The following is a 27,934-nucleotide window of genomic DNA, read 5'->3' as shown; positions in this document are numbered from 1 at the left end:
TCTGTGTGTGTCAATGAAAGGGTATAAAAAGATAAAACAATATGCAAATGAATGTGAAGTATTTTTTTATTTTATTTGTTTTTTATATTACAGACTTGTGAAGGTTGTATTGAAACATAGTTAGTGATTCCACCTTATAAAAACAGAGTTATAACTAATACCATTTTGAGGAAGCGGTTATACAGTATGTTTCTCACTAAACCTTATTGTATACCTGCAGAACACTTGGAATATACATCACGATACATAAGACCACTCTGTGATACTTTGGCTTCTATTTTAACAGCGTAATGTTATTCGCCATACACTGACATTATATGGGCAAGCACATTTGGGCACAAAATTCAAGGGTGAGTAGATGATTATTTATTTTTTTTGGGTAAACTATAACCCTTTAAGGAAAAGCATTTAACTCACTGTAAAAGTATATATTTTTGTTGTAAAAAGAAGTCTATCTTACTGGAAAATAGGTTGTGATTCCTGAATTCAATGTTGATCTCAATGCGCTGAGGCAGGGCTCCGTCTATCAAAATGAATGCTCATAAATGGGACAGCACATAAATAAATTACATGTATGTTTAATTCTCCAAGTCTTGTGAGGGCACAAATTCACTTTGAATGGTGAACAATTTAACTCACTCAGTATAGAGAGTTTGAGTAATGTATATTGAAAAGTTATTTACAAATATATAAAAATGAATATATATGAAAATATATGAGTATATGAAACAAACACACACACACACACACATATATATATAATAGTCACCCACTATCAGAGTCCTTGGTTCGGCTGCGCTCTTAGCTGCTCGTCCTTGAGCGCCTGTTAGTAGCGGAGTGCTGGCTGATCCGATCCATGTTTAATCACATTTGGGGATTCCTCACCCACATTCATTAATGCTTCAAATCTGTTCTCCAGATGTATAGGGGGTGGTAGAATACCAGGATTCACAAGCCTTGTCATAGTCGAATCTGGAGTAGAGGAAGCTATGGCAGCAATATGTCTCGTGTTGCTTTTGGTCTCGCTCCCTGTGTGTGCCATCGATTAGTGTGGCGATCAGTTTCGGCTTGTTCCTCTACACTTGGTGTAAACTATTGAGATTCAGAAGATTCATGGGACTCACCGGCTGTATGCTGAGGGGGTGATTTTTGTAGTATTATTCCAGTCCCAAAGAGTTTTTAGTTTTAGCGTTTGTGCCAAAAATCTGTTGTTTGAGCACTGTGCTGATCTGCTGAAGTAAAAAACTGCTGAAGTAAAAAATCTGAGAAAAGTACAGAAATAAGAAGCAAAGCACAGAGCAGTAAGATAGAACGTCCGAATGTTAGCAAAGGCGGAAGCTAAAAAAAAAGAAGGTCTTTGTATTTTTGTATTTTGGTTTTTTTTATTTTTTATTGTGGTCTTTAAAAACAATGTCTTAGGACTGTAATGTGTTCATTTGTAGGAGATGTTCATATATTTGTAGTTTTGATACCATTTCAGGTCCAAATGTTAATGATCTCTGTGATCATCATTTGCTGGGCAGAACTGCATTGTGTTAGATGTTTTATTCTCATATATGGATGATTGACAGCTGAAATCACATTGAATGTTATACTTTTTCATGGGAAGCCCCTTACAAAGCTTTAAATTGCTGAATATTGAAATTAATCAAACAACAAACATGACCATTTAGATTTGACTTTTTTACATATTTATATATTACAATATTCAACAAACGGTCAAAATGATCAGTAAAGAGATGGAAACTCAGTTTGTGCAGTTTGTGGCACAGAGAGCACACTTTCACTTTTAGCAATAACAGACATTTAAAATGAATCAATCTTTAAGTCATATATTATTTATTTTATTAATAATTTTTCATTATACTGATGGGTGTATGTTTTGAAGCCAGATTCAGACGTGAGGACTAATGAAACTCAAGTTCAGACTGACGTCTCATCAGCGTTGGGTTCTGTGTGTGTTTGTGGCGTCTGAACATCTCTGAGATTTTCTCTGCAGACCAAACCACACAGAATAGAGTCTGAAAACACTCTCGAATTAATCAAACAGAAAAACATTACCCAACAAGATGAGCTGACATATGAGTGTAAATGAAAGAAATTCACACAGATGATGAACATGAAAGGTAAGTACATCAAAACATATGTAAGAATAGCAACAGTGAGCACCGAACAGTTTTTTCTGACAGGAGTGGAAGAGGCTTTACAGCTGATTGTAGATGATACAGACAATACGATCAGAGGAACAACACTTGTGCTGAGACTGAATAATGACATGTTTGTAATTTGAAATTCCGGATACGAGAAAAGAAATAATGCACTCACTATAGAAAAAAAAAGCACAAGGATGGAGATTATGATGTAACAGGGCAGTGAGAAAATACGAGCAGACCAAAGTGGATATTTCAGAGTCAAGATCCCCTCCAGAGCCACCAGCTGATGCAGATGAAAACCAAACCAATGTAATCCCAACCAAAACAGAACAAGCTCAGGGATAAAGTATCTGAAATCTGTCAGTATATCTCTCAGTATATATAGATTAAGGGGCAATTGTATCAGGTCATTGAAGAGGAGGAGGAGGATGAAGACTGAGATTCGGTCTCTGATCTTTCTGTGAAGCCACAGAAGACGAAAAGCCCAAACCAGAGCTGGAAGACCCACACAAACACTAGTGATGAAGAAGATAATCCTTATGATATCTGAAGAATCATATATTTGAGTTTCAACAATCAGATAATCAGTAATATTGTAATAATAACCAGTATCAAAATAATAACTGTGCTCACCTAACAAGGTCTGATTTTCACCGTTCATGTTGCTGAAAAAAAAAAGTTTTATGTTATTTAATACTGAGTAATAGTGTGAATTATTCAAAACATAGCTGTTTCATATATTCATTGCTCTCTTTAATGGAAATGACTTGCTCTAATTAATAATGGTTACACTGTCATAGTTAAATCAGAGCTCAGTGAATTTCTTTTTAAATCCATGCGGGCCAGATCTTGGCCGAAACTGTTTGCTGTCTGGGTAGTTTCGATTAAATCTTTTAAAGAAATGTTGATAACTAGGAAATACATAATAAGAATTTAAATAGAAAGACAGTAAACATCAGTGTTCATCTGTTTGTCTGTGTTTTTCGAGTCAGGTTGAGTCTGAGAATGCAGTGTACTTGGTGTGTTCAGACTAATGCTAGTCAGCTAGTCGTGTTCAGTTATACTCTACTGTTTTCCATCATTTCTGAGATATATAAAATAATATCTTCATTAAAAGAAGTTCTTGTAATATAACGTTCACATTAAAATCTGCATTAAATCAGACAGATGAGAGCTTACCTGAATGAAACTGAAATGTGTTACAGTCGCTGTCTTCAGTTCAGATCACTGTGGTTCAGTTTGTCTTTGTCTCTCAGAAGCTAATGATGTTTCCTCATCAGTCAGCAGTTGGTCGATGGTTAGTGGTTAAAGCTCAGTGTGTCTCTGTTCTCATCTCACAGCCCACACTGTTGTTCCAGTATAAGTTTTCCTTCTGAAAAATAAAGACATTAATTGTATTGAATGTGCACTTGTAGTGTAGGCCCTACTTTGAATCTTAAAAGTATATAAAATGTGTACAGGGTACTCGCAGATAATATAATATTATTAAAATACTTGAGTGTACCTAAAGAGAGGCACTTCCATGACTGTTTCTTAACACTCTTGAAAAGGGCCCTTTTCCAAACGTCAAATCTGCAGTCTAATAAAAATATAAAAAATAGAACTAACCTATTGGCCTATATAGAATACAGTCTATTTATATTTTATTTTTTATTTTTTAGCAAATTTAACTTCATTTGTTATAAGTTAAGATGTATGATCTTTGTTTTGTATGTATGTATGACCTTGTTGTTTTATTATTTCTATTATTTACTTATTTATTCTAGAAATTACAGGTAATGTTCAGTTGCAAAAATCCTTTTGAATGCAGATCCATATTGTGAGAGGATAAAATAAATCTATTAAATACAAATAAGCAATGCTTTATGTTAATTGTGCTTCATAATTAAAACAAATTGTATATAAAATATATATAAAAACATATAATATAATGTGTGACTTAAGTGGTTAACATTTTTAACGTGGCTGACACTCCCTCTGAACGGGGCCGTGCAGAGACCTTTGGAGGGGCAGGTGCTCAAAGTATAAAAGGGGAACATGGAACAAGGCTTTAAATGGCGCTGTTCAAGACATCAATACAGCAATATATTGAGATGCATTCCTTGCCGATTTGCGTATTGATATGCATGGTTATGTATTGATACAGCAGCAAATGCTTTGTTGCAGTTTTGAAAAAGAAACAATAGAGAAGACAATTTTAAGTTTAAAATAATAATAGCTCTGGGATTAGAAACTGAAATGTCTTAAATTGTCCCAACCTGAAGGCTTTTTCTTCTCTGTTCTACAGAATAATTAAGAAGAGCTGTTATAGTAAAAACTATAGAAAACACTTGTGCCTCTACATTTTCCTCTTTCTCACCAGCCTCTGTCTCCTGGCATACTGTTACCTGCTTTCTTTCTGTCATGTGTGCCTCTACATGTCCCTCTTTTTCTTTCTCTATCTCCATCTCCTCATTTAATCTATTTCTTTCCACTCTCTGTCCATCTAGGAACAAGGCACAATTTACTATTTCATTATCAATCTATTATTTTAACCATCACTACTACTCTTGCACCTAATCAATAGGTCCACCTTGAAAATTGATACAAAACATAAAAAAACTGATACACTGGAATATAGTGATTCGTATTTTTATTACTGTTGTAGTTGTTGTCTAAAATCAAACACCTTTGCAATGTAAACAAATTACAGAATACATTTGTTATTCATCTCCTTCACACTGCACTTTGATGTCAGGTATATTATGCATTTTTTATTGACATTGATATTTTTACATCTATTTCCAGAGAGATATTATTGAGTTTACAGGCTAAAGTGGTCTTGCTGTTGTAAACACTGTTGCTATTGTAAAAAAAATATTTGCGTCACATTTAAAATATAATTATATTTTAATTAATTTCTGAATTTTTATAATGATAATTCAGAGAATGAGCAAATCTAAATAAGCCTTACCAGTGTTGCGATAATTATTTTTAAGGCACTCAACGTGTAAAAAAATAAATAAGTACTGTAATATAATAAACGTTTAGTCAAACTTTTATTATCCGCGCTTATAACACTAGCACAGAATCAGTTCAGAATCAATCACCAAAAGAATCAGTTCTGTTCAGACGCTCTGTGTGTCGGTCTGCTTCAGGCTAAATCACACATGCGCAGTATCATCAGCTCCTCGGTTCACGAATCGGACGAGTCCAACAGAAACAGTTCTTGGTTCAGTGTACGAATAAATGTCGAAATAATTATTATTTATTATTGTTATGCGTAGTTTGAAGAGAAACATGTTTTAATCTTTTTCTTGGATATATATATATATATATATATATATATATATATATATATATATATATATTTTAATCAGGAAGAGGATGACGGGTCATAGCGTTTTTTTGCAGGGTCTTGAAAACCCCAAGACCCCCCCGGCGCCACCGGTGGATAGATGTTGTCTACAGCTTTTTACATTGTAGATAAAAACAATGTCAGCTTAATAAAAAGTCATTTATGCAGCATCTTAATTAGGAATTCTGACATCTGAAAAGTCTGATAGCCTTACACAATATGCTATAATATTTAAACTGTAAAAAATGCTGCAATTAGTTATAAGAACTTAAAATTAACTTTAGTTTAGATTAATTAAAATTTGTTGAGATAACTTAAATATCCAATTTAAGTCAAGCAGGAACACTTGCTTTTTTAAAGTTGAAAACTGTTGAGGATTCGGAAGCTGAAAGATTTACAGAAACACTCTGAGCAATGAGCCTAGAGAAATATAACTGATAATTGAGTTTGCTTAAACAGTCGTATATTGGGATTTAAGTTATATGTTAATTTTCCTGTACTAATTGGTATTCTAATAATATGAAATAAAATTGTCTTTAAGTAAACAAGTTTCAAAATCCTGATTAATCATTTTGAGCTTCTAAACAGTGGCGGCTCTAGACAAATTTTACTAGGGGGGCCAAGGAGGGGCCAGTGTTTAACTAGGGCACATTAAAAATGGCAACATATTTTATTTAAATGTAATGCAAATAAATACAAAAAGTAATTCTTGAAAAAATCTACACAGTAATTTTACACAATCTAAACATGTTTATAAAAACAAATTACTATTAGTACTCTTATAAAATTCAATCAGGCAATCATACATTTCATAATTTAATATTTATATATGAATGTCAAGAATTCAGAAGTGTATATATTTAAAATCCTTAGACTACACTACACAGAAATAATATACAATTAAATTATCCTTATTTTAAATGTATTGTGCAGGCTAAAAATATAATTTAAATATATAAGCTTTTAATAATCTTTCAGTGCGCAAAACCATGATAATATGAAACGCTTCAGAACTGAGCTCACAAAGTGATTTTAAACGTTTACGGCTTAACAGCCACAAGCGAGTCTTTTAAAAACAGCAACAAACATAAAATACAAATGCACAAAATAAAGTCATTTTATGCAAATCCACAGCCTTTTTATCTACAGATCAAGCGTTATAATGTGACTATATAATATCGGAGAGAGTTTTACCATACATCCTGCTGTAAATGGACGAGGTGCGCGCTATTTGAATACTGAATGATTGACAGCCGCAGAGGAGGGAAAACAAGGTTTCCGTAAACTTTAATTTAATGATGTAAATAGTCTTCTGTCCATAACAAACAAGAGGGTCTGGCTGCAGACATATGGGCGAGTGGAGCGCCACTCAAGAGCGGAAATACGTCACCTCCACTAGCGACGCCGCCGCCATGTTGGACCGGGCCACACTTTCCGTAGAATTACGTCACCTCCACTAATGACGCAGCCGCCATGTTGGTCCGGGCAACACTTTCCGTAGAATTACGTCACCTCCATGGCGGCGAGTGGAGCTCCATTCAAGAGCGAAAATACGTCAACTCCACCTAATTTTCGTTTTGTATTACTTGTTATATACATATAAAGGGTGCTTTTCATGTTATGTCATCTCTTTGTACGTAATGTTAATATGTTCTGTTACTTTTACCTAGAAATAATAAAAATAATAATATACTATTTTTTTACGGTTTATGACACGACAGATATATATATATATATATATATATATATATATCAACATTGATACTGTATGTATTGCGTGTGTGTGTTGTTTGTGTGTGTATACCTTTCAACTAATAGTGATCCTGACTATTGTTGTATTTATTTTCAAGCTAAAACTATTATACAATTTTTGTACAATTTAAAGGCAAATCACTCCCAAAATCAATGCATTCTCACTCTTTTCTCATAAAAAGCACTTACTTGTAAAATGCTTTCCTTAAAAGGTTTGCTCCTTTTTCCAATTGATATCTTTTAACAGTGATGCAGAATATTACTGAATTAATTTTTTAAGTTATTTTACTGTATAGTGTTGAAGAAAATTAATGGCAAAATGACTCCAAAAAAAGTGCATTTTAGCACTTGCACCATTACCCATTTTCATACACTCATAAAAATCTTTGCTTTATGGGTTTGCTCTTTTCTTTCAGTTCTTTCAGTTCATTCCTATTCACAGTCACTCTTACCATTGATGTATTTATTTTCAAATATTTCTACTGTATAGTTTTGGAGAAAACTAAAGCCAAATTCAACCCCAAGAATCTAATCGCATAAGCTTTTTTACACCATGTCCCATTTTCAAACATTAATAAAAATCTTTTCTTTATAGGTTTGCTCATTCTTTCACTTGATTCCTAATCACAGTCACTCTGACCATTACTGCGTAAATTTTCAATTATTTTTACTGTATAGTTTTGGAAAAAATCATTGGCAAAATCATGCCAAAATCAAAGTTTATTCTATCTGTTGCACCATTACCCATTTTCAAACACTCATAAAAAAAATCTTTGCTCTATAGGTTTGCTCGTTCTTTCAGTTTATTTCTGTTTACAGTCAATCTGACCATTACTGTATTAAGTTTCAAATATTTCTACTGTATAGTTTTGGAGAAAACTAAAGCCAAAAATCAACCCCAAGCATCTAAGTGCATAAGAACTTTACATCATGTCCCATTTTCAAGCATTCATAAAAATCTTTGCTTTATAGGTTTGCTCGTTCTTTCAGTTTATTTACTTTAGTTACTAGTTACTTTTAATATTAAAATTTTCCATACAGTTCTTGTACACTGAAAGCAATGTACTTAAAAATTTAGTGATTTCAAATTGTTTCTGATAAACTGAGGCATTAAGTTATATTAGTGGGTTGAGGAAAATCTCCTATTTGTTACGAGAAAAAACACTCTTGGATTAGTTGAAAAGTGGCTACTTCTGACGTGCAGAGTCAGAATAAGTTTAGAAATTTCAGCATGTTATCATATTGTGTTCCAAGCAGATTTGGCAGTTCTACCAACTCTGGATAAGGGTAGTGGTTTGTTTTTGTGAATTGTGGGGACATTTTATAGGCGTAATGTTTTTACACTGTACAAACTGTATATTCTACATTAGCAAACTGTATATTCTGCCTCTATAGCCAGGGACACACTTAAAGGGGGGGTGAAATGCTCGTTTTCACTCAATATCCTGTTAATCTTGAGTACCTATAGAGTAGTACTGCATCCTTCATAACTCCAAAAAGTCTTTAGTTTTATTATATTCATAAGAGAAAGATAGTCTGTACCGATTTTTCCCGGAAAAACACGAGCGGCTGGAGGCGTGACGTGTGGGCGGAGCTAAAGAATCACGAGCGCCAGTAGGCTTTTGTGTTGAGAGCGTCTGGAAGCTGTGACATTACCGTGAGGAAAAAAACATCATCCCAAACAAACCATGGCTAACAGTCAGATTCAGCCGTTTATTTATGATCCAGAATCAGATCCCGAGGCTGAAATTTAACAAGAGCAGCAGCAGCAAAGGCTTCTCTATGTGGTATGTACTGAAACTGTATATATTTGCTTAGCGGTTTTGGAAAATGACTAAGTTCCACTTTGTCGTCTTTTTTTTTTTGGAAAGTGCAGTTTGATGACAAAATCGCATGTTGTTTACTTGATGTGCTTACGCGCCGATAGCTAAGTTAACAACACAGAGATATTTGAAGCAGTTTTACTCACCGCCTGCGGTTCCAACACACGATTGTGACCCTTTTTTGTTGGGACTGCATTATCCTTAATAAGCGATGTGCAAATCCGGCGTCAAACTGGGCTTTGTTTGTAAAACAAGCATCTTCGAAATGCAGGGAACAAACACAAACACTTGCACAACTCCGTTGATGCTCTGTAAAAATAAACTCCATCCACTGGTCCCTTAATGCTGTTTCTCTTTTGGTAATCTGTGCAGGGTTGTCTTGCCCTGGCAACCAAAAACACACTTCTTTTGTGACATTTGGCGACGCTCTCGCTCTGATCAGTGAAGTCTGTTGTGCTCTCAGTGCTCTGCTATACGGGAGCGTGCTCTACCGGCAGAAGTGCCTCAGGACCCATAGAAGGAAATTCCGCTCCATCTAACGTCACACAGACCCATACTCGAAAAAAACTTTCCCAAACTTGTGACAAACCGGAAGGAGTATTTTTGGAACAGAAATACTCCTTCAAACATACAACTTAATTTTTGAAACTTTGTCCATGTTTAGCATGGGAATCCAACTCTTTAACAGTGTAAAAAACTCAGTATGCATGAAATAGCATTTCACCCCCCCCTTTAACAACTAGCTGAAACATTCTATTTGGGACGCTAAGGCTGTGATGTTAATGTTGTCCACTAGATGGCGCCATGGGATTGATTTTAACCCAAATGTGCTTCGAGAAGTTTTAGTTCCTCATGATGTGGTCATCTGTCAGAACGCTCAAATCACCACCTCTCTCCTATTAGACACGGGACATATATATATATATATATATATATATATATGTGGTACCACTGCTCAGTAAGTATGCTCAACGGCTCACAACCCTCCCTCCCTCCCCATTATAAGCATGAGCACACTACTGCGCACCTTCTGGCTGTCGTCTTCTTTGTTTCAGATCACTAAGGCTTCCTAAATCTTAGCTGGTGGACCCCAGTGCTGAGAGACACACATCTTCATAACCAGGCTACAGGATAGACGTCCCACTGCCACATCTACATGATTATCACCGTTTGCTTTAAAGACTTTATTAAAAGTCTTAATTGTTATGTATTTCTAAATTCATGGTTCCAGGGGTTCCAGCTCTTGTATGTTCAATTATTCTGGGAGCAGGAACCCCCATAAGGAACCATACCGCCAAAGATAAATTGTGTTCAATAAACTCAAGGAAACTTGCCAAAGTGGTTCCTGTCTGAAATAAGGTAAAAATTTCACTTTTGGTGATGTTCTACATGATTCATTCATGTATGTGAATTACATTTTATGGTGATATCATGAAGTAATCAAAAGTTACAGCATTTGGAATCAAGGTAGCCTTTCTCTTAGTCCTTGACAGTTTAGAAACTTTTGTTTTGAATTTCAAGTTTAGTCAAAGTCCTAAATAATTACACTTGTTTTATTTTACTATGAGACCTTTCAAATTACATATGACAAAAACTAACTGAGCTGTATGATGTTTCTGACATATTAGGGTACAAGGCAAAAAAAAAAGATTTAATTTATTTAATTATATATAGTTATATAAGTTATATAAAAGATAAAATAAAGAAACATTCTAGGTTTTATATTCTGCTTGCCAAGTGTTCAAAGGATATTTCCAACTGATTTCTTTAATTCATGGGTTTAGGTATTATTATTCACACGAAATACGAAATCTGCTGTAAATAATGATATGACATTTTCCACAATCAGAGCATGTGTTATGAAATGACCAGCATAAAAATCCACGAGAAAGTTACACAATGTGCACACTTGGAGTTTATAATTAGATGATGAATATCTTTAGATCTATGACAGATCATGGTAAACTCTTTTTAATCAGGAGAATTTCCTGAAAATAATGACATTCAATTATGAGAATGTTTTGAGAAGTTACGAATAAAAACTTGTAGCATTGGGCCTTTTTTTCTTTGCTGCATCATATGTGTCCCTGTGACCCTGTCTGGTTTAATGTGTTGTGCTTCATGAGGAATATCTATCTATCAATCTGATCGACTGATTATGGTCAATTTTGTTTTATTAATCAGAAGAATTTTCTGATCATTTTTCAAGATCTATGCATGTTTGGCAGGAGTGCAACCTCTGATTTTTTAAATATATATATATTATTTAATTAATTAATTAATATTTTGCTCAGCTCCATGTCATAATTAATTTTTATGTATTATAGCTTTATGTCAGATATCTTAGGATCTAAATGATGGATTTTCTGCAAATAATGACGTGCCTGTTTCTATGATATATGATATTTCATGAGGTTAGGAACAAAATCGCCATCACAGATATCTTTGATGTTTTTTTTTTTTGTTTGTTTGTTTGTTTTTTGCCAAGCTCCTGTGTAGTTTAATGCGTGTTATAACTTAATAGGAATATCTTTAGATAATGACAGATTATAGGGATTTGGGGCTTTTTTTAATCAGGAGAATCTAAATAATGGTATTTATTTTTGTTTTATGTTTTATAAAGTTATGAGCAAAAATAATAAAGCCCAAAAATAATATTACTTACATTCATTAGAGCTGAGATATTCGAAGCTTTTAAATAAATTTTGGTTATTTCATTCAGGGGTTACTTACTAATTAGATTATTTTTCATGCAGGAGGTGTTCTTTCGCTTTCATTTTTTTATTTTATTAATATTATTATTATTATTATTATTATTATTATTATTTTTGCAGCCATCAAAATTAAAATGTGTTTATATTTACAAAATATATTTAATCTTTTAAATTATTTTATTTGTACTTTTGTTAATTTAAATAAGTTAAAGATTAAAGATTGTATTGTAAAACATTTACAAAAACTCCAACCGATAATATATTTGTTATTAAATGATTAAACTTTCATCTGAAACATCACATGGTTTTCTTGTTGTGACTTTTACTCAAGTTTAAATATTTAATAACCATTTAAAAAAAAATTCTATTTTGTTTTCAATTCATCAAAACAGTTGGATCATAATATGAAAGTATACTTTGATTTTTATTCTTAGTATTTTTTTTTCATTTATCTAGATTTCTCACAATCCAAAATTATGATTCAGTGAATTGTGATGGCTTTAAGACCTCCTCCCACAATATTAAATAAAGCAGTGTCAATTTTTTATACTTTGCTTTATTCCATGAGCAAGCAGAGTACGAACAATGTTTAAGTAATGAAATCTGAAAACAGCAGAAGTCAACAAATTAAAAAGGGGGAAAAAAATACCAGAAAATAAATTGATAAATTACTAAAGTTCTCCGGGTGTGTGTTCACTGTGCACTTTGGACGGGTTAAATGCAGAGCAGGAATTCTGAGTATGGGTCATACTTGGCTGTTTATCATGTTATCTCTTTTTTTTATGAATACATATATGATATGTTTTATTAATATTAGTCATGATAGTTTTTTGTAATATTCAGTGAAATGAGCCATTGTATACTTATCGGAAGCCAAAAATCATATGTTTGAGGGACATGGAAAAAATATTGGATTATAGGAAAGTCTTAGAATAACTTTTATGTCCCACAGAAGAAATAAAATCCTGCAGGTTTGGAAAGACATGAAAATCTGTAAATTATTTCTCAGTGATTACTTTATTATGAAGTTCTTGATTTTGGTGAACTATCCTTTAAGTAAAATACAAATACATCCCTTAAGTAAAATCAAATACATTACTATATGCATGAAAGTATACTTCAGATATAACTCATTATAACTGGATTATAGAAAAACATGTTCACTTTCATTTTATTACTTGGTACCTTGGATGATGATGTATTATAGTATATATATAGTATAGAACATCACAAAGTAGCAGTTAAATTCGCGCATGTGCAATAACGCTAGAATGGCGTTGCCGTTCCACCAGAGGCTGTTGCTAAGTCCCTATTGTTCGGTCTGAAACATAGAGAGTAAAAGAAATGGACACAGCGACCCCATTGGAACTCAATTGAGACAAGTGAAATCCAGTTTTCTGACGCGCAGACTCAAACGAAGCTTGATGACGTCAGCAACCTGTCTGACAGATGTAAATCTTCTAGTAGCTGTGCGTGCAAACTGCCATCGTTAATCTTGCAGAGACGGCGAGCTTGAGCGGGGAGTTCTTTGTCGTGAGTGAGCAGGAGTAAGTATTCTGATTAATAGTATTTTAAAATGTAACGCTAGTACGCCATATTAAGTTAATTGCCTGCGAGCTTCTCCTCCTGTCTGTACGGTAATGCGACAGAGAGACGAGTGGTTATGACGCAATCGTTAGCCTATTTTTTACAAAAACTGTTTATACGAGGCCATAATGTAACATAGAAGGTAATGGAGCCCTTTATACATTGTCGTGTATCTTTAGAAATAAATAATGGACAAACGGAGTCTTTAAACGCCTCAGATGTAAAGTTATTCGCTGTCAAAGTGACGCCAAAATGAATGGGAGTCAATGAGAATGCTAACGCAAGTGAAGGACATAAAGTTGGCTTGACGTTGGACGTTTGAGAGTCTCAAATGTAGGGACCGTCTCTAAAGTTACATGCGATATTGATTTACACTTTTCTAATGTCAGTAGCATTTGAGGAGAAAGACTTGCAGTTATAAAACAATTGTAATGTGTTCATTCAGTTGTCCGCTACAATGCACACCTTATACATTTTTAATATATATTAAAATAAATTATAAATCATTTAGGGAAAAATGAGGCCCATTTATCACTTTTAGGAACATTACTGTGAAAGTTTTTCTTCTTTTTTTCAGGTTCCCTTACAAAAATTACCCATGATTTTATCAATAACACCACAAATCATCGTTCTTGTAGCCATGGCAACTGCAAATTAACCATGGTTTTGTTACTTCAAATAATATTTTACAAAGAAGTATTAATATACTTTAATCTTTTTTGTTGTTGTTGTTGTTGCTATAAAAAAACAGACTTAAGCCATCAATAGCTTTTAAAATGACTTAAAATGCATTATATAAAAAAACTATGAGGCAATAATGATTGGTTAATAGTAACACTGTTAAAATACTTAATGTAGGCAAATATAAAATAAACAATTTATGTACATGTTATTAACAATTCCTGCACAGGGAGCCAAATGCCATTTAATCGCTACTGTTACATTTTTGCTATAGATGATACAGCCTATATAATTTCTTCAACAAAAAACGTGCATATCACAACCCTTACAAAAATAATAGTAAAACTGCTTAATTTAAAATAATCTTTTGCATGATTTCTGAATGCTTAAGACTATGAAATAAATTAGTCATAATAAAGCTATAGCCATGGGTAAATGTTGAATGCTACAATTGTAATCAGTAAATAATACAATTTATTCATTTACTTTTTTTATTTGATTAAAGCTCTATTTTTACCCCTATAGTAGGTGTTTTTTTTCCATCATCATATTTGAGGAAGGGAGGCAAAACAATACAATCCTGCTGTCCCGATGTCATCAGTGACTTTGCCTCACGAAAAGCTAGGAAAGGAACAATTTTGAGGTCATTGTTGTACAATTGTCATTGTTGAATCCTAGCTGTTCTTATGTTTGCTTTCATTATTTAAGTTTTTAACTATTTTTGTAAAATTATATTTTTTATTATATTAATGTTTGTCTATTTTGGTTTAATTTAAAATGTTGCACATTTAATACACATTTGCATTTGGACATTGGCAAATTATTTATTTCATGTTTTGTGACAGTTTGTTTTCAGAAGTTTAAGAGTAAAGTATGTTAAGTATTGATTTTTATTTATTTATTTTGTATTAATACATAACCTCACTGTATTAATTTATAATGTAACATTATAGCATGAAATTTGTGTCAATAATCTTGAAGCAAAGGTGACTCCACGTGGAGGGGGGCCCCAAATCAAATTCTGCTTAGGGCCCCCAAGAGGATCGGACCGGCACTGAATAGGTTAGAGATTAATACTTTAATAAATATTGTAGTAATATTTTGTAAATCACCCCTTAGATTACAAAATGTATGTAACATATAAATAAATATCTTTCTTTAAGTATCATCAAAATTACAATGTAATATAAAAATAAACTAATATATCATATCACCTGTTGAAGAGGAGAGGGAAACTGCACAGCTCGAAATTCAGTATGAACACATAGCCGAAAAGTAGGAACGTATAAAATATTACGTTTAAGTTATTATTATTATTTTTTATTATTATTATTAATTACTTTATGTTTTATTATTTTATTCGATTTTTTTTCTGTATGAGTACGTTAAAATAACTCTTTGTGTATCAAGAACGATCCTGATCCTTATCTTGACATATGATGAGTTTATTGAACCAATCAGATACGAGTAAATGTAGAGTCAGCGAGAGTCTGATGTGATTGGCTACAAGAAGGTGGTTAGACCCGCCCCCTCTCCCTCGTGCTTACAGAACAGTCAGTGAGAGAATCGCGCCAAAATTGTAAACGCAGAGAAAAGACGGAGCTGTACATAGCGGTAGCTTTAGCTTTTTGCTTTACATACACAAGTCATTTAGACATTTGCAAAATTACACCTTCACAAACTCAGTGTCTTTAGTTCACAACACAACATGCAGCTCGTCTGTATGGACAACATATCCCTCGACTAGAAAACTCATCTCTAAACTCTATCATAATGTATTAATGTCTTCAGCATTGCTCAACAAATATGTTTAGGTGTTTCTAGTCATGAAATTACTAGGATATATTAAAATTCAGTGCCACCCTCAGGCTGAAAAACTGAACTGCGGGAGATTCATCTTGACTAAGATTACATTACATTTTCATATTATACTCTGTACATTGTACCACAAAATTAAAGTAGATGAGCATGATGCTTTTACGTAATGAAGTCAACATCTTTTAATAAATATCTAGCTATAGGACTTTACATGCCTATTAATGTATCCAAATATATTACAAATTCTACTTCAAAAAGCATTCGTTGTGGGTAATTTTAATTTATAAAATGTTATCAAAAGCAACAAATAATTTATTATTAAATATATCATTTTATCCTTAAATAAGAAAACAAACTTAACAAATTCCCATGAGAGGATCAGTCATGCAGGTATTCTTTGTTGCATCCAGATGAATATGGGATTTAAATCCTGCCATGATTCAAAACTGAAAATCTAGTTCTGAAAGGTTGAAACTAAGTGTTCGAAAACTCAAACTCTTACAAAAAAAGTTTTGCAAGCTTGCAAAATGTAAAAAAATAAAAATCTCTCTGCAAACATTATGTTGTTTTTGAGATATCCTTCTTCAGAACTGCAAAAAAAAAAATTACGATGTTGCGCAAAGAATTTTTCAGAGTTTGAAATTTGTCAGTGTTCTCCCACTGTATTAGATTGCAACTCTGAAAACAGAGCTTTGCAAGCTTGCAAAGTGGTAAAAAAATAAAACATCTCTGCAAACATTATGTTGTTTTTGAGTTTTCCTTCTTCAGAAGTGCAACACTCTTTTTAATGGTGTTGTGCAATCATTTTTTCAGAGTTTCGAATTTGTCACTGTTCTCCCAGTGTATAGTTTATTTTCAAGATTTGAAACCTTGTATACCTGAAAACTGGTGTGCCAAGTTTTGAAACTCTGAAAACTGAGGTTCGAAAGGGTGAAACGTATTACATTACATTACATTCACACTCCTATTGCAGACAGTTTTTTTCAGAGCTGAGTTTACAACACCCACTTTGCGGAGATACGCCAACACAGTTGCGAGCTTGCGACTCACGTGATTTGTGGCAGCGAAAAAAAGCCTGGAGGGAGGGCCTTCTGCTCTTGGCCAATGCTTTGCTGTCTGCTGACGTACAGTCCAATCACAAGTCGTATTTACTGGAAAGGAGGGATTGACCGACTGCTCCGCCAATGACAAAAGCACACAGGATACGCAAACAGAGGATGCACAGATTTCTGGCCACAAGGCGGTCCTGTCTAGGATGGGGTGCGGTCCGGTTCTAAAATAAGGTTACCGACTGGAATTCACCATACAATTGCCAGTAGCCACTGAGTTTACCACTGATAGTCCGGCGGAGCATCAGTACACACTCACCTCACTTTCCTCACGCAGCGGACCACTGACTCTCTTCATGTAGAGACCGAATATTACTATTAAAGTGACTTCTATAGTGCATCCAAAAGAATATTTAGATATTATATTTAAATATTCAGAAAGGAGTACAGTGTATTTTTTACTTTCATTAAAATATTTAAATTATAAATAATTGCCTATTACAAATTTATGAATGCATGGTTAACTTTTTTTCAGCAATCACTATAGGCTATATGTATTGAGACATTTGAAAATCTATATTTTGTAAAAATAATAAAAAATCAACCTGAATTACAATCTAAACATCTGTATTTTCATATTTTATATAAGTAGTATATATATATATAAAATATAAGTGTATATATATATATAACATAAATAAGTAGGCTAATAAATATATAATGTTTAAAACATGTGATAAACTATTTTTTCTCCTCCAAAAATACCTCTAACACCAGCTTGCTCTATTCTTTTTCTATTCTATGTTTTCTTTTTTCTTTAATATATTATTTAAAAGCCTTTGTTACGTGTAAGCTGAGACTTGTTACAGCACTTGTATATCATTGCTCTTTTGTTGTTTTTTATTGCTTCCATTGTCCTCATACGCTGTTTGTGACAGATTGAGAGGATAGAGCTGACAAAAACCCAACAAAAACACGTCCTAAGAGTCCAAAAGCATTCAGTGTGCAAGGAAGCCTGCAGAATTAATAAATACAGTTAGAATGTCCTAATAATTTAAGCCATGAAAATTTTTTTTACGTTTTTATATTCATTGAACTTTAAGCAATTCTTTAGTATCAGCACATGTGCGCGAGCACAAATTTGGTAGCTACAACAGTGCATAGTAAGGGGCCGTTCACATATCGCGTCTTTTGCGAGCTCAAGCTCGTTATCTCCAATCTAGGCGTGCGGTATGTGTGCTCATAATGCAAGCGACTCGTTTCTCCAGATGCGTCCGCACCGCATCGAGTTAAAAACATCTCAACTTTTCAGAGAGCCGCAAGCGCACCGCAGGTCATGTGACAACGTTGAAAGCTCAGCCAAGATGAAGGAATTTTGAAATAAATTTAGTAGCAGAGCTACTGCAAGCGATTTTATGTTTTGCTAATTAATTTATCCTTTGCTGAAAATTAATGCGCCTTCATGGAGAGAGCAACAGCCCGAGCGCTTTGGAAAGAAGGAGAAAGTGTTTTTAGGCGCGACATGTGAACGGCCCTTAAAGCGGTGTTTTGTTCCTTTAATTCATCAGATTTCCAACGAATCAAGTGAGCCAGTGATTCAACAGTCCATTCAAATGGACTTTCTTGTTTCCTTTCTAATAGAATCAGCTGTTTTGGACGAAAAGTTTGATTTGAACGATTCAATAAATACTTAAACCATGGTTTTGCTGTCACCTACAGGCGGTTTTATTGTCATCATTATTTATCCATAACAGGCCTAAACCAGACAAGGTGCCAGCACTCGCGTACTACCAGCAAAAAAACAAACAAACAAACAAACAAAAAAAACACATTTAGCTACATATTTACCAAAATTAATCAATTTCAGGCCTCAGAAGGAAAAAAAGCTTATAAATACAGTTCAAATTTTTAAATAAAACCTTTTTAAAAATTATGATTTTGTTATCTGTAATCATGTGAAATTAGCTACAGGACCAACCCCCCGGCCCCGAAAAAGAAACTGAGTTGAGGAAAGTGAGTCGTTCTATACATTTTGCAACCTTGCAAATCTTATTTTTCGATCTTGCAAAACTTTTTTTTGGAAGATTTTGAGTTTTCGAACACTTAGTTTCAACCTTTCAGAACTTTATTTTCAGTTTTGAATCATGGCCGGATTTAAATCCCATAGATTATAACTCCCCATGTTGTATCCAGATGAATGCATCGTTCCAGAATATTGTTCCTGAAAAAACTAATGTTAAAGGGTTTCTGTCTCCAGTTTATATAATTGACATATATTTGAGTCCCCAATATTAAATCTTATTCTTAAATATTATTTTGCAGTGTAAATGTGATTGAGCTGGCTCTAGAGAATTGGAGAACCGAACCCCGACTGAGCCTGGTTTCTCCCAGGGTTTCTTCTCCATTTGTGTAACCGAAGAGTTTTCTGAAGAAAGCAGGGTCCCTGCTCACCTGTATGAACATGTCATAGTCCTGCTGCAGGAGGCTTGAGGACTGCAGATGTCTGAACAATAAACTGCACTGTCTGTAATGTAAGATGCCTAAGACAGAGCTGAAGGAGACGGAAGGTCCTCATAATGCCTTTACTGAAACTAATAATTATATCATTAAAAAAATTGAAACATTTGGACACAAAAAATGCAAATATTTTATTAGGTTGACCTGCATGTCAATGTGACAATTAAACAACAAAGAACAGCAAACATGCAAATGTGTTGTTAAATTATTGAAATATTAAAGGGGTCATATGATGCTGCAAAAAAGAACATTATTTTGTGTATTTGTTGTAATGAAATGTGTTTATACAGTTCAAGGCAAAAAAATAAAACAAATAAAATTGCATCATATGACCCCTTAAACTTTTATTTATTTGACAAAAGTACAAGGAAAAGATTTCAGATTCTAATTCTTTCTTTTTTTTTTTTTATAAAAAAAAAAAAGTATTTATAACATTTTAAATCTGTATATTTTTCGGCCTACAGGATTGTAGAATTGCTGGACATGTGTTGTCCCATGAGTCAAGAATCATTGTGTTCACTTAAACTGAATGTCAGTCAGTAAGTGCATTATTCTTGTACATCAGGCTGATCTGTGTGAGAGATCACGTGATTTCTGGTAAATCAGTCTGTATACCCAGCAAACATTTGGACGTCTTTTGACCGTTGAAAAGACGTCCATCCGAGACGTCCCGTCATGGTTGAAAAATAGTTCCAAAATGAAAGTTGAACCGACGTCTTTGACGTCTTCTAGACGTGAACTGCATGTCTTTTCTGCACGTCCTTAGACATCTAAACGTGTCGTCTTCTGGACGTCTAAATGCGTCGATTTCTGGACGTCGTTGTCTTCTGGATTTTTAAATGCGTTGCTGCATAGTTTAAGTGTATGTATATAAAAGCCTGCATATAAAATAATCACACACCCACTGTGTAACATCGTGTGCAAGGCAATCAATTACGTCTTGAGGTTTAAAACTTCTTGACAAAAGTTCAAGATCGGTCCAGTCGGACATGAACGTCCATAAAACATCTTAATCACGTGTACATCACTAACAATAAAACATTATTTGTGGACATATGCAAAAAAAAGGAAGCATGTTCTGATTTAGCACATTTTATTGTTTTTGAACAGTTTACCATTTGTTAACCAAACTAAAATACTAATTACAAAATACTGTATTATTATATAAAGGGAAAATTCTTTCCTTTACTCACCCTCATGTTTCAAACCTGTACACCTTTCTGTGTTCTGACCATATTGTTTTCATGTTTACTTTACTGGGACAATGACAAATAAGAATCTTAAAGATGATAATATATTTAAAAATGTGTTTTTCAAATGTTATCTTTGTATCCATTTTGGATTTCTGAAATAAGTTTACAGGCCTACCATTTTTTTCATCAGAATTATGATTTAATGAGGGGCATCACTGAATAAAAAGTGCTGAAATACTCAATCTTAAAGTGCATTATTATTGTTAAAAATTTCGATTTGCAGTGTTTATTAATGTTTTTAATATATAAATCAATATTAATTGCATTTATTTTAAAATACTTTAATCATATAATATTAAGAATATTATTAATATTTGAACATGTGGCATAAACACCTTGCAGGAGCCATTGTTGTCATGTGACAAGAATATCATAAAACATAAGACCCTCATCATAAAACATGTTTGAAAACATTGCTATTTATGAAATCAAAGTGGTGTAAATGATTTTAAACGGTATAGAACCGACATTAATTAAAATATTACATTTCTGAGAATGTTTTCTACTAGAATGTTAAAAGATGGTTTCTTTTTATCAATTCTTTATTAATCTTGTCATTGACTTACACAGTTGTCTTATAAACACAAAGATATTTGGAAGAATGTTTGTAACCAAGCAGATCTCACAATCCATTAACTGCCACTTTAGGAAAAATTATTATGATCGTAACATGAGGGTGAGAAAATTATGACTATTTTCATTTTTGGATGAACTATCCCTTAAACAAACTACAGTTGTTTGGCTCATTTCTTGTAACCTCCACCCCCATCTCTTCCCGGAGCAAGCTTCAGGTGTTCTGCCATTGCTGCATCCCATTCAGAGTCTCCACCTCTTCACAGCATCTGAGGCAAGAGAATACATTTCTTTTTAAAATAAATAAAATAAAACATTTGAGATAAATGACATGCACTTATTTTCAAAATATCTTTATGGTCTACAGCTAAAAAAAAACACAAAAAAAACAAACCTTGGACCAAGATGAATGAATCATGATTGAAACATTAGGAAAAAAAGGTAATCAACAAGCATTAGATTTTATTTTTATTGTACAAAAGGTGTTATGATTTAATGTGATGCCCTTGAGAAACAATCAGTGTAACTGTGAGAAAGTGAACAGGACATTTCTGAAAAGACAGGAGAGCTGTGATGTCCCCTGAATAATTAATTAAAGCGTACCAATAAAAATGACATCAATATAAGTAACTTTTAGCCTTCTAACGTTAGCTAATTTTAGCCATACTCAGTTAATTTCAGTTGACAACGTGGGCATCATTTCTCTCGGTTCCTTCGTGTCAAACAAGTAAAACTCAAGCACGTTAATCAAATAATACAAAATGCACTTACCCCACGGTAGATTTTATGTAATTTATATCGACAAATCTCCCTCCAAGAGTCCTCTTCGAGTCCTCTCCTCCTCGTGGTGGTTGCCTGCTTGATGTACCGGAACTTCCGGAAGAAAGCGAGATCTCGCGAGATAATCTATCCTATCGCGGGATTTTGTAATATCACGAAATATGTCAGTATGTTTTGTGTCTACATCTTGGCAGCACCGTTTTGGCAATTACATCCAACTCAGACTGAAATTGTGACCGGGTATATATATGTTTTACATGTATATGCATAGATTCAATAAAAAATAATAACAACAAATACATAAAACAGGTTGAAATAATGACTAAATTGCAGCATTGCTTTGCAATCACGTAACCACACTGGGCTCTTTGTGATTATTATTTTTTATAAACAAGATAAAGTGAATATATTTACTTTGTGTATATATATATATATATATATATATTTTTTTTTTTTTCCTGCTAGTCTTGCTTGGACATCTTTTCACAAACCATGACGAGACGTGTAAAAGACGTCAGTGGACGTCTATTCACAACCTCTTTAAAACCTCTTAAAAACTACTTGGTGCACTTTAATTAAATATTGCAGTACTAATCAAGGTGTAAGCACAGCTACAAGGATTTCACAGAGGGTCATGATGGACGTGTAACGCACGTGTAAATGACGTCACTAGGTGACGTCCTCTCACAACCGATTCACAACACGGGTAAATATTGAACTACACGTATCTAAAAGTCAAGGAAACAATTATACATGAAACCCCATAGAACTATAAACGTGTACAAACATATCTGAATGCATTTTTAGGAAATGTTCTGTGTTACATATTTCTATAGTCCTACCGCGACTATTTTTGGCCGGCCACACAACGTCGCCGTCGGACCAATGTTTGCTGGGGAGCGCTGTCTTGCTCTCTCTCCCTCGCGCATATTAATCAATTGACGGTCCGGAGGGAGGCCAAGATGGCAGCCGGTGCGGTCGAAGTTTTATGCAGCTGATTCAATTTTACTTTCCATCCCCTACATTTGAACGCTATTTAAACCCGGACGCATCAAAACGTTCGAATATGCAATAGGGCACTTTTCTGTTTTGTTTAACCTAAGTAACTTGTTATTTAAGTAAGTTTAATTTAATTTAGTTGGCGATCGTTAACTGATCTCAAACGCACATGGAAACCAAGGATAATACGATGAAACGCAAAGGAAAAAATAAGAATTCTACTTCCAAGTTGCTTACAGAAGAAATGGAATTAGATGTTCCTGTCGATGTTGTTGGGTCTGCTGCACAAATCGAGATAGACCATCAATACGGCAAAAAAAGTCCCGCTGTCACCCGGTCTGAGAGCCCAAGTCTCGAGATTGTCCATGACTCTGACCTAGATACGCCTGTGAAACCTCAGCTAAAGAAATCTCGAGGTGAAATTTCTCTGACGGAATTGCAAGATAACGTCATTGAGGCATTGACATCCAGGATTAAAGAAAGTGCAAACGACCTCGGCAAAATGATTACCAGCAACACGGTGAGCATTGAGGGTCTTAAGAAATCAATTGACTTTGTGTTTGAAGAAGTAAACGCATTGAAGACAGATTTGAAAAGTTGCAAAACTACCGCCAACTCAAACAGCACCAAAATCCACGAACTTGAGCAGAGACTGAACGATGCCGAACGCTATCAGCGGAGATGGAACCTCCATTTATACGGTATTCCTGAACATCATGAGGAAAACATCAAGCAAAAAGTCATCGGCGTGTGTGTCTCAGTTGTTCCCGACCCAAACATTTCTTTCAAAGATGACATAGATGTAGTGCATCGACTGGGAAAGCTGAATGAGCAGACCAATAGACCGAGACCAGTGATCATTCGCTTCGTGAGGAGATCTACACGGGACTTGATCTGGCGACAGGCCAAGCAATCTGAATATCTGCGGAGTCACAAGCTGAGATTCACCGAAGATTTATCTCAAGCAGACAAATTGCTGAGGATGAAGAGGTGGCCGTTGATTGAAGCTGCAAGGAAGGAAGGAAAACGAGCGTTCTTTGTCGGTGTGCGCGTATTCATTGATGGGAAAGAGGTGCAGTTACCCACCTGAAATTAAGTGATTTTCATCTTACATATGAACAATTTTCTAACCGAGCTGTTAAGCCAACTTGTAAGTGTGTGCTAATGCTTATTACACCTACTCCCAAGTAAATTGTGGGTTAATGTTAGCTTTAGCATTTATAGTCCCATAACCGGGTTAATTCTTTATTTGATTTAAAAGAGGATGGAAGTTTTTCTAAAACTGTTCTTGTTTCTTTTGTTCATCTTATATTCATGTCATTGTCGTTAGTTACACTTAATGTCAGGGGTTTAAGGTTTAATGTTAAACGTAAAGCATTGTTCTTATTTGCTAAACAGCAGAAATCTGACTTTTGTTTCTTTCAAGAAGTTCATTCTACTCCCAAAGATGTAAAATTCTGGAAAGCTCAATGGGGTAATGATGTTTGGTTTGCTCATGGGTCTGAGCGTACAGCTGGCGTTGCAATTTTAAAAAACAAATTTTCGGGGGAAATTTTATTTTCAGAGGGTGATCCCCTTGGTCATTTCATTATTTTAGTTATTAAAGTAGATCTGGTGACTATGATTATTGTTAATTTTTATGGGTACAATTCTAAAATTGAAACTGATGCTTTATTCAAAACTTTAGAGAGTCGTATTACACATTTTTTATCTAAATTCCCAAATTCATCTGTTCTGATAGGAGGAGATTTTAATATCACTTTAGACAACTCCCTTGACCGATGGCCACCTCGCAGTGTAAATTATCATAACTCCACACTAAAGACTTTTATGCAGAAATTTAGTGTAATAGACATTTGGAGAGAGAAATTCCCTGGTATTCGCTCTTTTACATGGAATAATAAGTCCTGTACCGTTATGTCTCGTATTGACTACTGGTTAACACCGTGCAATTTACACAAAGAAGATATTTCTGTTAATATTCTTCCCACGCCATTAACAGACCATAAGGCAGTATCTGTTAACATTTCGTTACTTTCTTCTCTTCCCTCTAACTACCATAACTCTTATTGGAAGCTCAATAAGTCATTATTGGAACATGAATTTGTTAAGTTGACCATTCGCAGTTTGATTGCACAATATTGGAATATAGCTCAGATTAGTAATAACTATTGCACTAATTGGGAGTTGTTTAAATTTGAAGCTTGTAAATTTCTTAGAAAATTTGGTAGTTTAGTGACTAAAGCTAGAAAGTTGGAAGAGGAGATGATAATTTCTAAAATTATGTCTTTTACTCATAAATCACCAAACTTGTCGGATAATGAATATCTTGAATTATTCACACTTCAAAGCCAATTAGATGATATTTATAAAAGGAGGGCAGAGGGTGCCTTCATTAGATCTAGACAGAGATGGTTGGAAAAAGGTGAACAGAATTCCTCATTTTTCTTTAATTTAGAAAAAATCCATGCAAAAACAAATACAATTGTGCAACTGAATATTAATGGTACAATAACAAGTGATTCAAAGGACGTTGCAGATTACTGTTCAACCTTTTTTAGCACCCTCTACAATTCAAGATTTAATGAGGATAATTCCTCTGTTTTTATAGATAGTCTTACTAATTCGAAAACTATAAGTGAAGCTCAAAAGGAACATTGTGATAGTCCTATATGTTTAAATGAAGTCCTTCAAGCTATTACAGAACTCAAGCTGAATAAATCCCCTGGTATAGATGGTTTAAACTCTGAATTCTATAAAACCTTCTCAGAAGAACTTGCTCCTTTCCTTTTAAAACTCTTCTTACAATCTATTGAGTATGGTAAGCTCCCGCCTACCCTGACACAAGGCCTAATTATCTTAATTCCCAAACCCAAAAAAGACACTTTAATGTTAGACAATTGGAGACCAATTTCCTTACTTAATAATGATTATAAAATTTTAGCCTCTATATTAGCTTCTAGAATTAAGACAACCCTGGATTCCATTATCGATGACACACAGTCAGGTTTTATGCATAATAGACACATTTCAAATAACATTCGCTTGGTACTGGACCTCATTGATTACCCACATCTATATCCAGATGAGAGTTTCATTCTTTTTTTAGACTTCCATAAGGCCTTCGATACTATTGAACATCATTTCATATATTCGTCACTACACAAATTTGGTTTTGGTGATTTCTTTATTAACTCCATTAAAACTTTATATTATGATGCAAATTGTTCAATCAAGCTGCGTAATGGCACCTCACCCAGATTTAATCTCAGTCGTGGTATCAGACAGGGATGCCCTATTTCTCCTTATTTATTTTTACTTTGTTCACAACTTCTTGCAGACCATGTTAAACCGAGCCCTTTAAGAGGAATCACTGCAGTTGGCAGAGAAATTATCATAAGCCAATTAGCAGACGACACTACCCTTTTTTTAAAAGATGCAGGGGAAATACCTTTAGCCCTTAATATTATCCACATGTTCTCTAAAGCTTCAGGGCTTTACTTGAATTTAAATAAGTGTGAATTAATGTCTCTTAAAAACAGTAATCTTCTGTCAATTTGTAATATTCCCATTAAAGATGAAATCACATATTTAGGCATTAAGATTGTAAAGAATGAAGAGGAACGATGTAAACTTAATTTTTCACCAGTCATTGACAAAACAAAGAAAAAGTTAAATCAGTGGTTACTAAGAGACCTATCCTTGAGGGGGAGAGTACTGATCACAAAGGCAGAGGGCATATCGAGACTTACGTATGCAGCGCTATCCCTAGCAGTTAACGATAATACTTGTAAAATTATTGATAAAATGCTATTTAACTTCTTATGGAAAAATAAAACCCACTATATAAAGAAATCTGTGGTTATGAACTCAACTGAAAATGGAGGCCTGAATTTCTTAGATTTTACCACCCTTAATCACACCTTCAAAGTTAACTGGATTAAGCAATTCCTTAAAAAACCAACATCTATCTGGAATATTATTCCTCAATTTATCTTTTCACAAGTTGGTGGTCTTCAATTCCTTTTACTTTGTGACTACAGTATTACCAAACTTCCTTTAAAACTATCTAATTTTCACAAACAGATGCTTCTTTCCTGGAATTTAATCTATAAACACAACTTCTCTCCTAACAGGTGTTTTATTTGGAATAATAAGCACATTCTATATAAATCTAAATCTTTATTTCTTTTGAATTGGTTTTGTAATGATATAATTTTTGTCAGGCAACTTTATAACCATGATGGTCTTATGTTGACCTACTCTGAATTTCTTTCTAAATATAATATTCTAGTTACTCCTAGGGATTTTGCTGTGGTTATGGATGCTATCCCCTCTGGTCTTAAAATTCTTCTTAAAAATACCTGTCCTCTGCTCTCTCCATGCTCGTTGGATCCTGCTGATACTGAAATAGGACGGATCTGTTTCTCTAATCCCTGTATTAAAAATAATAACCGTTGTATACGGGCTTTGTTTCAAAGGGATATTGTCTCCAGACCTGCTATTATATCATTCTGGAATGGATATGCCGATAATTTGTTATGGTTTAAAATCTGGAAACTCCCACATAAATACTTAATTACTAATAAAATCAAAGAAATCTCGCTTAAACTTATTTATAAAATTTACCCATGTAATTATTTCCTTGTGAACAGATTTAATTGTGAAATTGATACATTGTGTACATTTTGTGATCTACACGATGAAACATTTTATCATTTATTTTGGACTTGTCCTCATTCAGTTTGTTTTTGGTCAGATTTCTGTTCCTTTATTAAGGCTCATATCATGTCCAGCTTTCAACTGTGCTTTAAAAATGTATTATTTGGTTTTTTCTCTTATGACAAATCTTACCATAAGGAATATTATTTAATTAATCTGCTTCTTCTGTTAGCTAA

General features: G+C 33.9%; 1 protein-coding gene and 1 long non-coding RNA gene across 2 annotated transcripts in view; one reads left to right on the top strand and one right to left on the bottom strand.

Moving 5' to 3' along the window:
• The window catches only part of LOC127986304 (apolipoprotein L3-like), a 540,496-nt gene that overhangs the window by 48,830 nt on the left and 463,732 nt on the right, over window positions 1-27,934 (top strand). The gene's annotated exons all lie outside the window — the stretch shown is intronic.
• Window positions 49-6,887, bottom strand: LOC127986343 (uncharacterized). The gene is made up of 4 exons (XR_008160811.1): window positions 6,685-6,887; window positions 3,333-3,525; window positions 2,787-2,818; window positions 49-2,699 (listed from the first exon to the last, which is right to left on the bottom strand). It is a non-coding gene; the product is annotated as an uncharacterized LOC127986343 (long non-coding RNA).

The sequence above is a fragment of the Carassius gibelio genome, chromosome B21 (assembly GCF_023724105.1).
Source record: "Carassius gibelio isolate Cgi1373 ecotype wild population from Czech Republic chromosome B21, carGib1.2-hapl.c, whole genome shotgun sequence".
Lineage (NCBI taxonomy): Eukaryota > Metazoa > Chordata > Actinopteri > Cypriniformes > Cyprinidae > Carassius > Carassius gibelio.
This window is presented reverse-complemented; position numbering and strand designations above follow the sequence as displayed.